The following is a 13,155-nucleotide window of genomic DNA, read 5'->3' on the forward strand; positions in this document are numbered from 1 at the left end:
CTCTTGGCCGTGGCCAAATGAAACTCAGCCACAGTCCAGTGGTGGCCTATGTTGTTGGTACCTAGTGCTCCCAGAAGTATGATTATGGCTAACTTTAACCTTAAATAAACATCAATTTGCAGCCCTCTAGCCTCAGTAGTTTTTCAGCTCTGAGGGTGGACGGACAGACAAAGCCGGTACATTATTTTTCTTTTACAGAAAACTAAAAAAGAGCTACTAACTAGATACCAGAAGGACAGAATCAAGTACGTACTTTCCAGCACATAACAAATGTCAGTGCCACGAAGAATGTGTGAAATATTTTATCTATTGACATCAAGAATAAAAGCAGCAAATAACTGCATGATTAGACACTTTAGTATGCTTACAAAGAAATAAACAGGATATACTAGTATACTTGGTAAGCATTCCATCATGTACTTGAAAACTAATTGGTAAATTAAACTTGTCTGTAAGAAAGATATCCCATTTACAGTATAAATGGGGATAACATACAATTACTAGGAAACTAAATAATATTCTAATGGCATTATACCACTGCTATACAAAATAAAATAATAAATAGATGAATGGATCTTCTCTTTAAAAAATCAATATCATGTGTTTAAACTGGTTTATCGTTTGTGTCCATGAATAATACTCCCAAATACACATCATCAAGGTTCATTAAGTATCTACTTAATATTTTATGCAGGAATAAAAAAAAAGAATATTCACAAAAACCAAGTCACAATAAAATTCTAAAAAAAAAAATGTACTTACAGGAAATTACAAGGGAGGAATGAAGTTGATGAAGAAAGTGGTACAATTACTTCTTAAAACCAGACTACTTTAACTAGAGCTGAAGTTATGAAAGTAGTACTACCTGGTTCAGGCTGAGCAAATGTATATTTCCAAGATGAAGATCAAGTAAAGAGGACAGCAAGGCACAGGTGCCAGTTTGTTCAAAATCACCTCAAGGAACCAAGCATGAATACAACTTGGTCCAGATGATTTACTGAATCAAAAAAACAAGCAAAGAATATTAGGGAGGACATAAGATAAAGTGGGACAGAAGAACATAATCACAGCGACAGAAAAAAAATTTATCAGGCAACCTTGTCCCATTTGGCATCCATGAAGATATCAACTTGTTATCCCAAATTAGTTTTGTCAAAAGTGGAGTTTGGCTTCTTCCATAAAGCTTCATGGATAGGCTTTCATTTTCTGTGACTGGAGGATGTAGAAGTAACAATATCAGAAACGAAGTTGGTGGTATGATAGGTCTTTATACCACTATTAATGTTTATGTGAGGAGAACATTCAAATCCCTGGGAACCTTTATCTAGTGTTTATTGTAAACATCATATGGCACAACTTTTGTGTGCTACATTGGCTTCTAATGGTGGAGAGCATACTGGTGGTAAATCTTAAAGAATACTGATATATACTGAAAAAAATCAGATGAAGATAGGAATGTCTTGATGGCAAAGAACAAGACCAGCTCCTCAATGTTTACTGATCTCACAATCCAGAAAGAACAACTAATTACATTTATGACTTACTGAATAGTGGCCTCAAATAAGCAGAAAGCCATGAAGTTTGTTGAACCAGACCTAAACCAATTGTTTATTAGTTTTCCAATCTTGGCTCTTTTTAAATAAAGGTTGTATAATTGAATTATGTAGTAGTAATGGTAATGGTCAGGTATACTAAACACCAAACTATACTGATAAAAAGCTTAATCTTCAGTTTATAATGGACCTGACATGCAAGTGTTGTGGCAATGTTTCTGCATATATGCAGGATGTCCTCACTGCATGAGCATTTAAAGGATTTGATTTAAACAACTGATAATATTTCAATTTAGTGCAAGGGTTATACCAGAGGTACTGGTAATGATATTGACCAATATTAACTGTTCCAAGTCAACCAAGAAGCCATGGAAGAAAATGCGAGGAGGGACTAGTTACCAGTATATCCTCTTTGAAAATGTCTACAAAGGTGACTGAATTATATGAATGAAAATGTAACTGAATATATTTTAATAAGGCACTTTGGTCATATAGTAATACTATAACTTTTTGCCGACCAGCATAGTATCTTAGGAACCAAGAGGGTGAGCCTGATTCTTTTGAATTTCTAACCCTGCCACCAAAGTCAGGTGGTGCAGTAGTACAGTGATTCTAAGCAAATATAACTAGCGGCACCATCTCACTAATATCAGGTCACTTAAGTCCTGACTTTCAGATACTAATGCAAATGCAACTACCCTACCCCTCTCCACGGTCAAAAAGAAAAGCTCATATGTGAACCAGTCTAGTATTTTCAATTATATGAAGTTGAAGCCACAAAAAATAAATAAAAAACAAATTCAAAATCATTGGCTGCATGGTTAAGGCCACCGTGAGCATATGCCCAGTGCTGGATTATAAGATCCATCTTATAATTTAACTGACACACCAAGGGCCTCCTTACATCCTCCAACATGAAGTGTGGATAGAACGGTGGTACTCTTGGGTTATGTGCTGAATGACTCTAAGGGTCCCAGTGTTTGATTTGTACCTAAATTTCATATTCCATTCCACTGAGTGGTGTACACAGAAGTCTCTCATGTTGAGAACAACAAAGAAAATCTACAAAATAATGGGAATAATAGCAAAAGCTCAGTATGTATAACTGGAGTGGGAATGATTTTCTGATGGAATAACAAACCTTTACATGTGCTGCACCTAAAATATTATCTTGAGTGACTCCTTGAACCCAGCTGTTGACCATAGGTTGACAAAAAAAAAGATTTGTATAAAAATTTTCCCTGTAAACATCATTAACCTGAGTCAGATAACAATTCTATTTAAGTACTATGATTTTTGCTAAAGTAATCACTAATACTTATAAACAGTACAGCACCTTATGAATACCGAAAACCAAAACTGAATTGCAGTAGCTATATAAAATTCTATAGTAGCGATAACATAAAACCAGGGTAGCAGTCTGTAAACTGTACTGTTCTCCATAACCATGCAGTATATGCCTATGTCTAGAGACAGTACTTGTATATATTCAATATCTGTATAATTAAAATATTGTTAACAAACCAGCATTATGACCTCTTAAATAATGCTTTGTATAATATACTATTCCGAAAATCTCAGGCTATTATTGACTTGCATTAAAGAATATTTTCCCTTTCTCTTCAAATAAACCCTGTAGCTTAAGACACATTTAGCTATTAAAAATCACACTTTCATTATTTCCTATTTATATCAACACTGCTTAAATAACCAGTGAAAGTTGAAGGGCAAACTCCAATATTCACAATTTAATTTTTTATTCTTTCAGACAATTTAAGGTAATGCCAGAACACTCTTGGAAAAATTAAATATAAAATTTTCAACCATTATTATGTTAATATATCCTTTACTGAGTACTATATAAACAAAATTGAGACTTTTCTCAACCCACTTTAATCATGAACAATTACCTATTATAACATTACTGTAGAGGTTTTGAGAGAAAATGCATTTAATTTTCTTCCATCACTTAACACCATATAAGCATGGCAGCGTACATATACATAGCTTGTAACTCAATTGTTCTTGACAACAATAAGAGAAGCTTAATCTCTAATGATCAGAAATACCTTTAAGTTGCATTTGGTTACTTGATATCACTATTTACTATATTTTAACATTAACATAATAGCCAATAAGGGCATTTACATCTTAGCTATATGAACTGGTACCCTGTAATCTCTCGTTAAACTACAGTTGTAAATTACAAAACAGATCCGTAGGTATTAAAAAGAAATTAAAAAATTGCACCATAAAAAGTTGTTTAACCCTCCTACACATACGGTGGGTAGATTGAGTGAGAAACAAATTAATGTGGTTTAAAAAAATGTCAATACTGTCAAAAGAGCCACACTCAATTTACAATTCATTCTAGATTTTCCTGTCTATTGAAGGGTACTACATACTACCATTTTCTACCCATATTTAAAAATCATAATAATTACAATAAGCTACAATGTCGAACGAAGCCCTGGTCTCATATCGCATATTACGATTAGCTAGAAGATCTCGATCTAGCTTGGAAGACATGCCCTGGTAATTTATAGTGAATGGAATATTTGTTCAGTTTTAGCTATTAAACAGCGTCGATTGTGTAAATAGGATTCAGTTTCTTCCAACTACAAGCCATACTACAAAGGGCACCACTCCAAATCGCTTTAAACAAAAGAGAAATACCTGTGCACCAGGTTTACAACTCGAAGAAGCGCTCAACGAGCAACACAGAATAAGGTACGGAAATAATATTATGTAATAATGACCTGTGACATATCGGAAACCTCCTAGAGGTCTGCATTTCGCTCGTCCTACTCAGGTAACCCAAACCGAAACGTTCATTTGCTTTGGGTCAAGCTAAACACAAGAGGTTTCCCTGGTTTCTTACCTGGCACACTTACGGATTTACCGTAGGCTTACATTTGGTTTACGACGATCCCTAAGTTCACGCAATGCAGGGCATTACGGAATTTATAATTCTAACTTAAAAATAACATCACACTACGATGCATAATCCATACAAAGAAATCATTTGAGGTTAATCGCCGTATAAACAACAGTAATTACAGATTTCTCCCTTCGGAGTCCTTTGGAAATTTTACATAGCCCAGATAGGCTTAGGCATATCTAAAAGCATAATACGATTTCGCATACGTTACCTATCACACTATTATCAGCATCTCTTGACACGTTACACAATTCATTGGTTTTGGCCAATGATGCCAAACCAGGCACAAACAGCTATTCCTTTTCAAGTACAATCCATCGTCGCTCCTCTTCCCTCGGGTTCTCCAAACAAAACTACGTTCTTTGAAACGTGAAGCTGGCAGCTGGTGTTGCCTCTCGTTGCCACTCATGACACGAGAATCGTTTCCACTTTTTGTTTCCATTATTAAGGCTTCCCAAGGAAAATTTTATCATGTGATAACACAGTTTATAACATATTGATCCTGAAAACATTCGCCAACAGGCAAGTTCACTTTTATTATTATAAACTATAACTTACAAGAGGATAACGTCGTGCCCCTGGCAGCCACGATATTGGTCGATGCTCAAAGTCAAAGCTTCGAAACTGTTCGAACTTAGGTTACACAAAATCCACAGTATATGGATTCCAATGTACTTTTTAAATGCTCAATACAGTATTTGACAAAATTACAATTAAATTAACACTATTAAGTGATAGTCTCATAACCCTGTATGGCTGTCCTTAATACTGTCGACGGTTTACTACACGGACACGAGAAATGTTCGAAACGAGAGTATGAATCTCCTTACTCTCCCACCCCCTCCCCCAAACAGAACTACGGCTATCCGGGTAGGGGTTCTCGGAGGGAGGGTAGGGGGGAGAAGGGATTGTAATTGGGGAAGTAGGGTAGCGGGGTCATGACTGGCTATTTCATTCTCATTCGTTCATGCATACACAGTCGTCACTACAGAACTTTTTGCATAATTACAACGTTTAACGTAATGACGTCAGATCGTAAGTAACAGCCTTACAAGCAAAGGTGGGAGGCTACACCTGAAGTTCACCTGTGAATCACCCCGTTTTGTAGTAGTGAGTGACCTTGATTTTCTACGCAGGTGAGAGGAGGATGACTTACTACGGTGCTTATAATCAAACCATTCATGAATTTGCCTTTCCGTCTGCAAACGAGCAAAACGTTTCGATAATCACGTCGACCGTCAGCGATGACATACGAACGTTTCTTAACTACGGAAGCGCCCGATTTAAAAGGAAACTATTATGAAAGTCAAAATATAGAGAGATTTCTTTCGTAAACTGTTAATATTATTCGGCAACAACGAAACGATCGTGTGAACTAACTGTAATGAAATATTATTACTTCACTTTTTCATGAAGAACCCATGGTTAATTCGTGTGATAATAGTGATTTTTATTAATAATATAATTCCGACGATGATCTCTCTCTCTCTCTCTCTCTCTCTCTCTCTCTCTCTCACACACACACACACACACACACATACACACACATATATATAATATATCTAATATGTATATATATTATATAATATATATATTATTTATATATATATATATATAGATATTATATATATATATATATATATATATATGAATTTTTTCACATCACCGTGATTCAAATACAAGCATTATGCTACAAATGTCCAATGTCCAATTCGCTCCACCTCGGAACGTTATATATTTTCATATATGTTAACCGAAGGGGAACTTTTTTTGTTGATAATAAGTCCGTCTTCTTGTGGGATCGATCCACGTACAGGCACATGCATATGTGGTGGTCAATATTTTCCAGCACACACACACACACACACACACACACACACACACACACACTACACACACACACACATATATATATATATATTATATATATATATCTATATATATATATAGATATATATATATATACAAATATATCATGATGAAGGTCAATGCGATGGCTATAATGCAATGGACCGTTCATAACAAGGAAGTTTGTTTATTTTGAGAATTCTACACGTGAATCAAATTAATTGTTAATGCGTCGTCTTATGCAAGCAGTGACGTCACAGTTACGTAATAAAAAGGACTATAAGTTAACTAAAAGAGGAACAGTCTTACGAGTGTCATATTAATGTCTGTCAATAAAAAAGTTTCTCGAGGGTAAAAGGTAGACTTTCAAAATTTAGACAGTGTTATGTAAAGTGCATATCTTACATTTTATTATTTTTATTATTATCATTTTTTTTTTTTTTGCTTTATCACAGTCCTCCAATTCGACTGGGTGGCATTTATAGTGTGGGGTTCCGGGTTGCATCCTGCCTCCTTAGGAGTCCATCATTCTTCTTACTATGTGCGCCGTTTCTAGGATCACACTCTTCTGCATGAGTCCTGGAGCTACTTCAGCCTCTAGTTTTTCCAGATTCTTTTTCAGGGATCTTGGGATCGTGCCTAGTGTTCCTATGATTATGGGTACAATTTCCACTGGCATATCCCATATCTTTCTTATTTCTATTTTCAGGTCTTGATACTTATCCATTTTTTCCCTTTCTTTTTCTTCAACTCTAGTGTCCCATGGTATTGCGACATCAATGAGTGATACTTTCTTCTTGATTTTGTCAATCAACGTCACGTCTGGTCTGTTTGCACGTATCACCCTATCTGTTCTGATACCATAGTCCCAGAGGATCTTTGCCTGATCGTTTTCTATCACTCTTTCAGGCTGGTGCTCATACCACTTATTACTGCAAGGTAGCTGATGTTTCTTGCACAGGCTCCAGTGGAGGGCTTTTGCTACTGAATCATGCCTCTTTTTGTACTGGTTCTATGCAAGTGCCGGACATTCGCTTGCTATGTGGTTTATGGTCACATTTTTCGTATTGCACTTCCTACATATGGGAGAGATGTTATTTCCACCTATCGTTCTTTGGATATATCTGGTTCTTAGGGCCTGATCTTGTGCCGCTGTTATCATTCCTTCAGTTTCCTTCTTGAGCTCTCCCCTCTGTAACCATTGCTATGTGTCATCGCTGGCCAGTTCTTTAGTCTGTCTCATGTATTGTCCGTGCATTGGTTTGTTATGCCATTCCTCTGTTCTGTTTGTCATTCTCCTGTCTCTGTATATTTGTGGGTCTTCATCTACTTTTATCAGTCCTTCTTCCCATGCACTCTTGAGCCACTCGTCTTCACTGGTTTTCAGATATTGCCCCAGTGTTCTGTTCTCGATGTTGATGCAGTCCTCTATGCTTAGTAGTCCTCTCCCTCCTTCCTTTCGTGTTATGTATAGTCTGTCCGTATTTGCTCTTGGGTGTAGTGCTTTGTGTATTGTCATATGTTTCCTAGTTTTCTGGTCTATGTTGCGGAGGTCTGCCTTCGTCCATTCCACTATTCCTGCGTTGTATCTGATTACTGGCACTGCCCATGTGTTTATGGCTTTTATCATATTTCCGGCGTTGAGTTTTGACTTGAGTATCGCCTTGAGTCTCTGCATATATTCTTTCCTGATCGTGCCCTTCATCTCTTGGTGTTTTATATCCCCTCCTTCCATTATTCCCAGGTATTTGTATCCCGTCTCATCTATGTGTTTGATGTTGCTCCCATCTGGCAGCTTTATCCCTTCAGTCCTTGTTACTTTGCCCTTTTGTATGTTGACTAAGGCGCCTTTTTCTATTTCAAACTCCATCCTGATGTCCCCAGATACAATCCTTACAGTCTGGATTAGGGTATCTATTTCCTTGATGCTCTTACCATACAGCTTGATGTCGTCCATGAACATCAGATGGTTAATTCTGTTGCCTCTTTTCTTGAGTTGGTACCCAGCATCCATCTTCTGCAGTACTTTTGTCATGGGAATCACGGCTACTACGAAGAGTAGTGGGGACAGTGAGTCGCCCTGGAAGATCCCTCTCCTGATATTAACCTCTGCTAGTCTTATTCCAGAGCTTGTAAGTATTGTATTCCAGTTGCGCATTGTATTTTTGAGGAAGCTGATGGTGTTTTCCTCTGCCCCATATATTTTCAGGCATTCTATTAGCCATGTGTGTGGTATCATGTCGAAAGCTTTCTTATAGTCTATCCATGCCATGCTTAGGTTGGTTTTCCTTCTCTTACTGCTCTTCATTACCATTTTGTCTATCGGAGCTGGTCTTTTGTGCCCCTACACTTCCTTCTGCAGCCTTTCTGTTGGTGGGGGATGGTGTTTGTATCCTCTAGGAGTCTAGGTAGTTGTATAGCCTTTCGCTGATACCTGTTAGTAACTTCCACATTATTGGTAGGCAGGTGATAGGCCTGTAGTTACTGGCTATATTTCCCTTACTCTTGTCTTTCTGGACTAAGGATGTTCTTCCTGTGGTCATCCATTTGGGCGCATGGTGATTTGTGATACAATGCTGGAGTTGTTCTGCTATTCTTGGGTGTAGGTCCTTGAAGTTTTTGAGCCAATATCCATGGACTTCATCGGGACCTGGGGCTTTCCAGTTGGGCATTTTCTTTAGTTGGTGTCTGACTGTGTCTGTCGTAATGTCAGTGAATCTTTGTTTTATTCTCCCTGTTTCTTCTGCCTTGACTTCCTGGAGCCATGTTGCATGTTTGTTGTGTGACACCGGATTGCTCCAAATGTTTTCCCTGAGTCTCTTACTTGGTTCGGCTTCAGGAATTTCTTAGTGGTTGTCTTCTCTTCTTAGTTGGCTGTATAGTCTTTTCTGGTTGGTTCCGAATAGTTTGTTCTGTTGGTATCCCTTATTCCTGTTCATGTATCGTTGGATCTTATGTGCCTTGGCCTTAAGCCTCTGTTTTACATCCTCTATTGTGTTGTTTAGTCCCCTATCGTGTACTTTGTATTTCTCGTTCAGTTCCTCCCTTGTTTTCTTGCTTCTTAGCCTTTTTTCTGCCATCTCTTTCAGTTTATTCAAGTCAGATCTCATCACCATGATTTGCTTTTCCAGGCGCCTTTTCCAAGGCGGTTGCTGTTTTGGTTTCTATTGGGTTGGTTGTGCTGGTGGTGTTGGTGTTCGTGTCCCCATCAGTTCTGCTACTAATCTTGCTCCTGCATATGTCAAGTTATTTGTTTCTGTGATATTGGTGGTGTGTATTAGTCTCTTTATTTCAATGACATCACTTGTTTTCTCCCTTAATTTCTTGGTGTTGTAGGCTTTCATGTAGGGAATCTTTGTTCTCTCTGTGTTTGGCTTCATCCATTGTCTGATCTTTTCTACCCATTCCGTCCTGTCTGTTACTTCGTCGGTGTTTCCTCGTGTGTCGTTGTTTGGTACCTCCTCATCCCTGTCGTCTTCTGTGGCATCATCTCTCAGTTCGTCTTCTTGTAATTCGTTGCCGTACGTCATTTCCTTTTCGAGTTCCTCTCTTTCTGTTGGGGAGAGCCAGTTCTTTTTCTTTATGTCCCTTACTTGGTCTGCCAACCTCTGCTCTGTTTGGGGGGTGTTATTCCTCTCATTCCAGATGCTGACCAACCTTCTTCTATATCCTCTCTCCGTCGGGTTGCTTCTGATGTAGCATCTCCATATTTCCTTATTTTCTTCTCTCGTCCATTTCTTCCTCTGGATTGCTTCTGTAGCTCCAGTCTCTGGTTGTTGGTTACTGTCGTTGTGGTGGTCAGTTGCTGGATGACGACCTCCAAGTACCTGACCGTCTTCCCCTTCAATTGGGCTGAATACCTGGTTGCCGGACGAAGCTCCTCTGTTGCCAGAGGTTCCAATTACGTCGTTGTCGTTTAATCTTCATTTCTCTCCATCATAGCTGAATTTTGCTATTTAACCCATTGCTGGACCCTACCCCATCAGGAATTGGTACTCATTTACAGCTGAGTAGACTGAGGAAATTATGGTAAAGATTCTTTCCCAAGGAATCAACGCCGAGGAGAGCGGTCACCCATCCAACGACTGACCAGCCCCAATGTTGCTTAACCAGTCAATTATTATTATTATTATTATTATTATTATTATTATTATTATAATAATATTCACAACCAGAAAAAAAAACATTCGAAGGAACAAGCCAAAAGGCAACGAACTTTGCAAACAAACCTCTCCGAAGATACTTTTCTATTATTCGAAGAACGAATGATGCCCTTTATCGCATTCTCGCTGTTAACTCCGATGTTACTCCATCGACAAACAACTGATAACCCGTCTTATCTCGGCTCAACACTTCATAGCGTTCTAATTAATCCAGACATTACTGACTTTAAGGACACTGAAAATTATCTGGAAAAAAAATAGTAAACGTCTCTCTCTCTCTCTCTCTCTCTCTCTCTCTCTCTCTCTCTCTCTCTCTCTATATATATATATATATATATATATATATATATATATATATATATATATATATATATATATACTATATATATATATATATATATATATATATATATATATATGATGTGAGTGTGCGCGTGTGTACATATAATACGTTTATATATTTATACATCCATACATACATACATTTGAGTATAGTTACTGTGTAATTATTTTGCTTGCATTCAGCCAATATGTCGCAAATCCCTTTCCTAAAAGGAAAAGCTTCGTTAATATCACTGAAAAACAATGAAACCTAATGAAAGATTTTGGATGTGGAAAGAGAAAGTTGACCAAACCAAAACGCTAAGCGTTCATATTGTTTAGTGAAGCCAAAACCACAACAGCTCGCAAAATAAAAGTACTAAATGAAAAAAGTTAAGTACACGAAGGGGGAAGAATCGTTAGTTCATAACACTTTCAGGACTGACTGTTTAAGAAGTAACAGCTCGGCTGAACAAAATGAATATCTTACCATATAGCTAATGGTGAAATAATAATAATAATAAAAAAAAAAGATATCTCATAAAATAAACACGACACAACAGTGTCGGCAATAACAAAAACCTGCAGCAAGAGAGAAAACCTGAGAAACTGTTTTTAAAACATCTCCGGCCTTCAATGAGGTTCTTAAAAGGACCTTTGAAAGGAAAATGCTGTGTGGAAACTCTCCTTTTCTTTGCTTTCCCAGTACAGCTGTTTCAGTCGACTATAACGCCGCTTGAACGCCACGCAACTTCTTTTCTTGCCTCCAACTATTTGAAAGTAAAAAAGAAAAAGCGAAAAGCGGCACAGAAATACTGAGTGAGAGAGAGAGAGAGAGAGAGAGAGAGAGAGAGAGAGAGAGAGAGAGAGAGAGAAAATTGAATTTCACACGGACACGACTACAACGGAAGATTATTAACTTTCTATCATTGGAATTTTTAAAATGTTGTTGTTTCATGATATTCATCATTACGTCAAACGTTAGCACGAAAAATGAGGTCAACCCACAATCGTGACAATAATAACCAAGGCAGAATGAAGAAAGTCATATGCTAGATGGATAGAGCGATTTTGGCGATCATCTGATGACGAGAAAGAATGGAGATTTGATGCCTTGGAGTAGGTACATGATAAGAGTTATTCTTAAGAATACCTGCAACGTGTCAGTTGCGTCAGGGGATCCTGTAATACTGATCGTGAATAATCCGTTGCATGCGATGGACTAATAATTGTTACTTAAATCCAAATATTATGTTTATCATTCAACTTGAATATTCTTCAGCTTAAACGACTGAACTGAAAGAGAATCGTATCAGGCAGATTTTTCTATGGGACGACAAACCCACCAAGGCGCGTAAGGGCAAAAAATAAATACAGGTGTTTTATTCAATCATTTTTAAATGGGTACATGAGAGAGAGAGTTAACATCATAAAAAACTAGGTCAAATTGCGAGAGCACATAAGTACGCATAACATCTCGCAACACAGGGAGTTATACAAGAAAAAGATCTCCATGTAGACAAAATCATTACGATTTGAATTCCTTGGCTTTACAGGTCTCCGAAATGTTTACATATTCATCTCCAGCCATTCAGCTGAAGATCGTCATTTGTTCGGTGCTGCTTCTAAACAGATAAGTAAACACATACGTTAAGCAGGCAACCATTTTTTTTCTTATGCATCTGTTTAAAAAGGATTACAAATCGAAAACTTTTCTCATTCACACCTGCATAGTGTCAGATTTTTAACATGATAATTTCCAAAGCTGGAGTCGTTCAAGATAGAAACAGCTGGAGTGGACTCATTCAAAAACAGCGAACCTGACTGGGGATTAAGCTAAGAAGAAGAAGAAGAGTAAAAAGAAGAATTCTGAGCATAACTACAACCAAGACAGAAACCGCGACGTGTTGAAATAAATACTGGTGATGGAGCATACTACAAACCGACATTTACCCAGAATAACATCGTTACCATCTAATGGACAAGGAAGGAATAAAAAAAAGAGGAATCAATGATGCAAAAGCATGGCCTTTACCCTGAGAGAGAGAGCCCAGAGAGAGAGAGAGAGAGAGAGAGAGAGAGAGAGAGAGAGAGAGAGAGAGAGAGAGAGAGAGAGAGAGCTCTTTGGGACCAGCATTAAAAACCTAAATAAATGACGTCTCACTCTCCACAGCATCCTTGGGGGCACATTCCCAACCTCCTGGCAAGGAGGAAGGACATATTTTCATTCCAATTTCTTTGGTTTCTCTTATGAGGGAATATACGGCCGGCCGCAGAAGTTCCTAAAATATCGTGAGTGTGAGCGCGCGTGTGTGCGCGTATGAGTCTG

The 13,155-nt window shown here is 37.8% G+C and overlaps 1 protein-coding gene across 3 annotated transcripts in view; it reads right to left on the minus strand.

The window, feature by feature from the left end:
* LOC135197869 (heparan sulfate glucosamine 3-O-sulfotransferase 1-like) overlaps nucleotides 1-13,155 on the minus strand; it is a 265,961-nt gene that overhangs the window by 49,344 nt on the left and 203,462 nt on the right. Inside the window, exon 1 of one of the 3 annotated variants that reach the window (XM_064225062.1) lies at nucleotides 4,706-4,867. The exons of the other annotated variants lie outside the window; for them this stretch is intronic. The gene's annotated coding sequence lies outside the window, so the exon portion shown is untranslated. Of the gene's footprint in view, nucleotides 1-4,705; nucleotides 4,868-13,155 lie in introns of those variants that run through there. 3 annotated transcript variants of the gene reach the window in all.

Source organism: Macrobrachium nipponense, chromosome 21 (assembly GCF_015104395.2).
Source record: "Macrobrachium nipponense isolate FS-2020 chromosome 21, ASM1510439v2, whole genome shotgun sequence".
In the NCBI taxonomy this organism is placed as follows: domain Eukaryota; kingdom Metazoa; phylum Arthropoda; class Malacostraca; order Decapoda; family Palaemonidae; genus Macrobrachium; species Macrobrachium nipponense.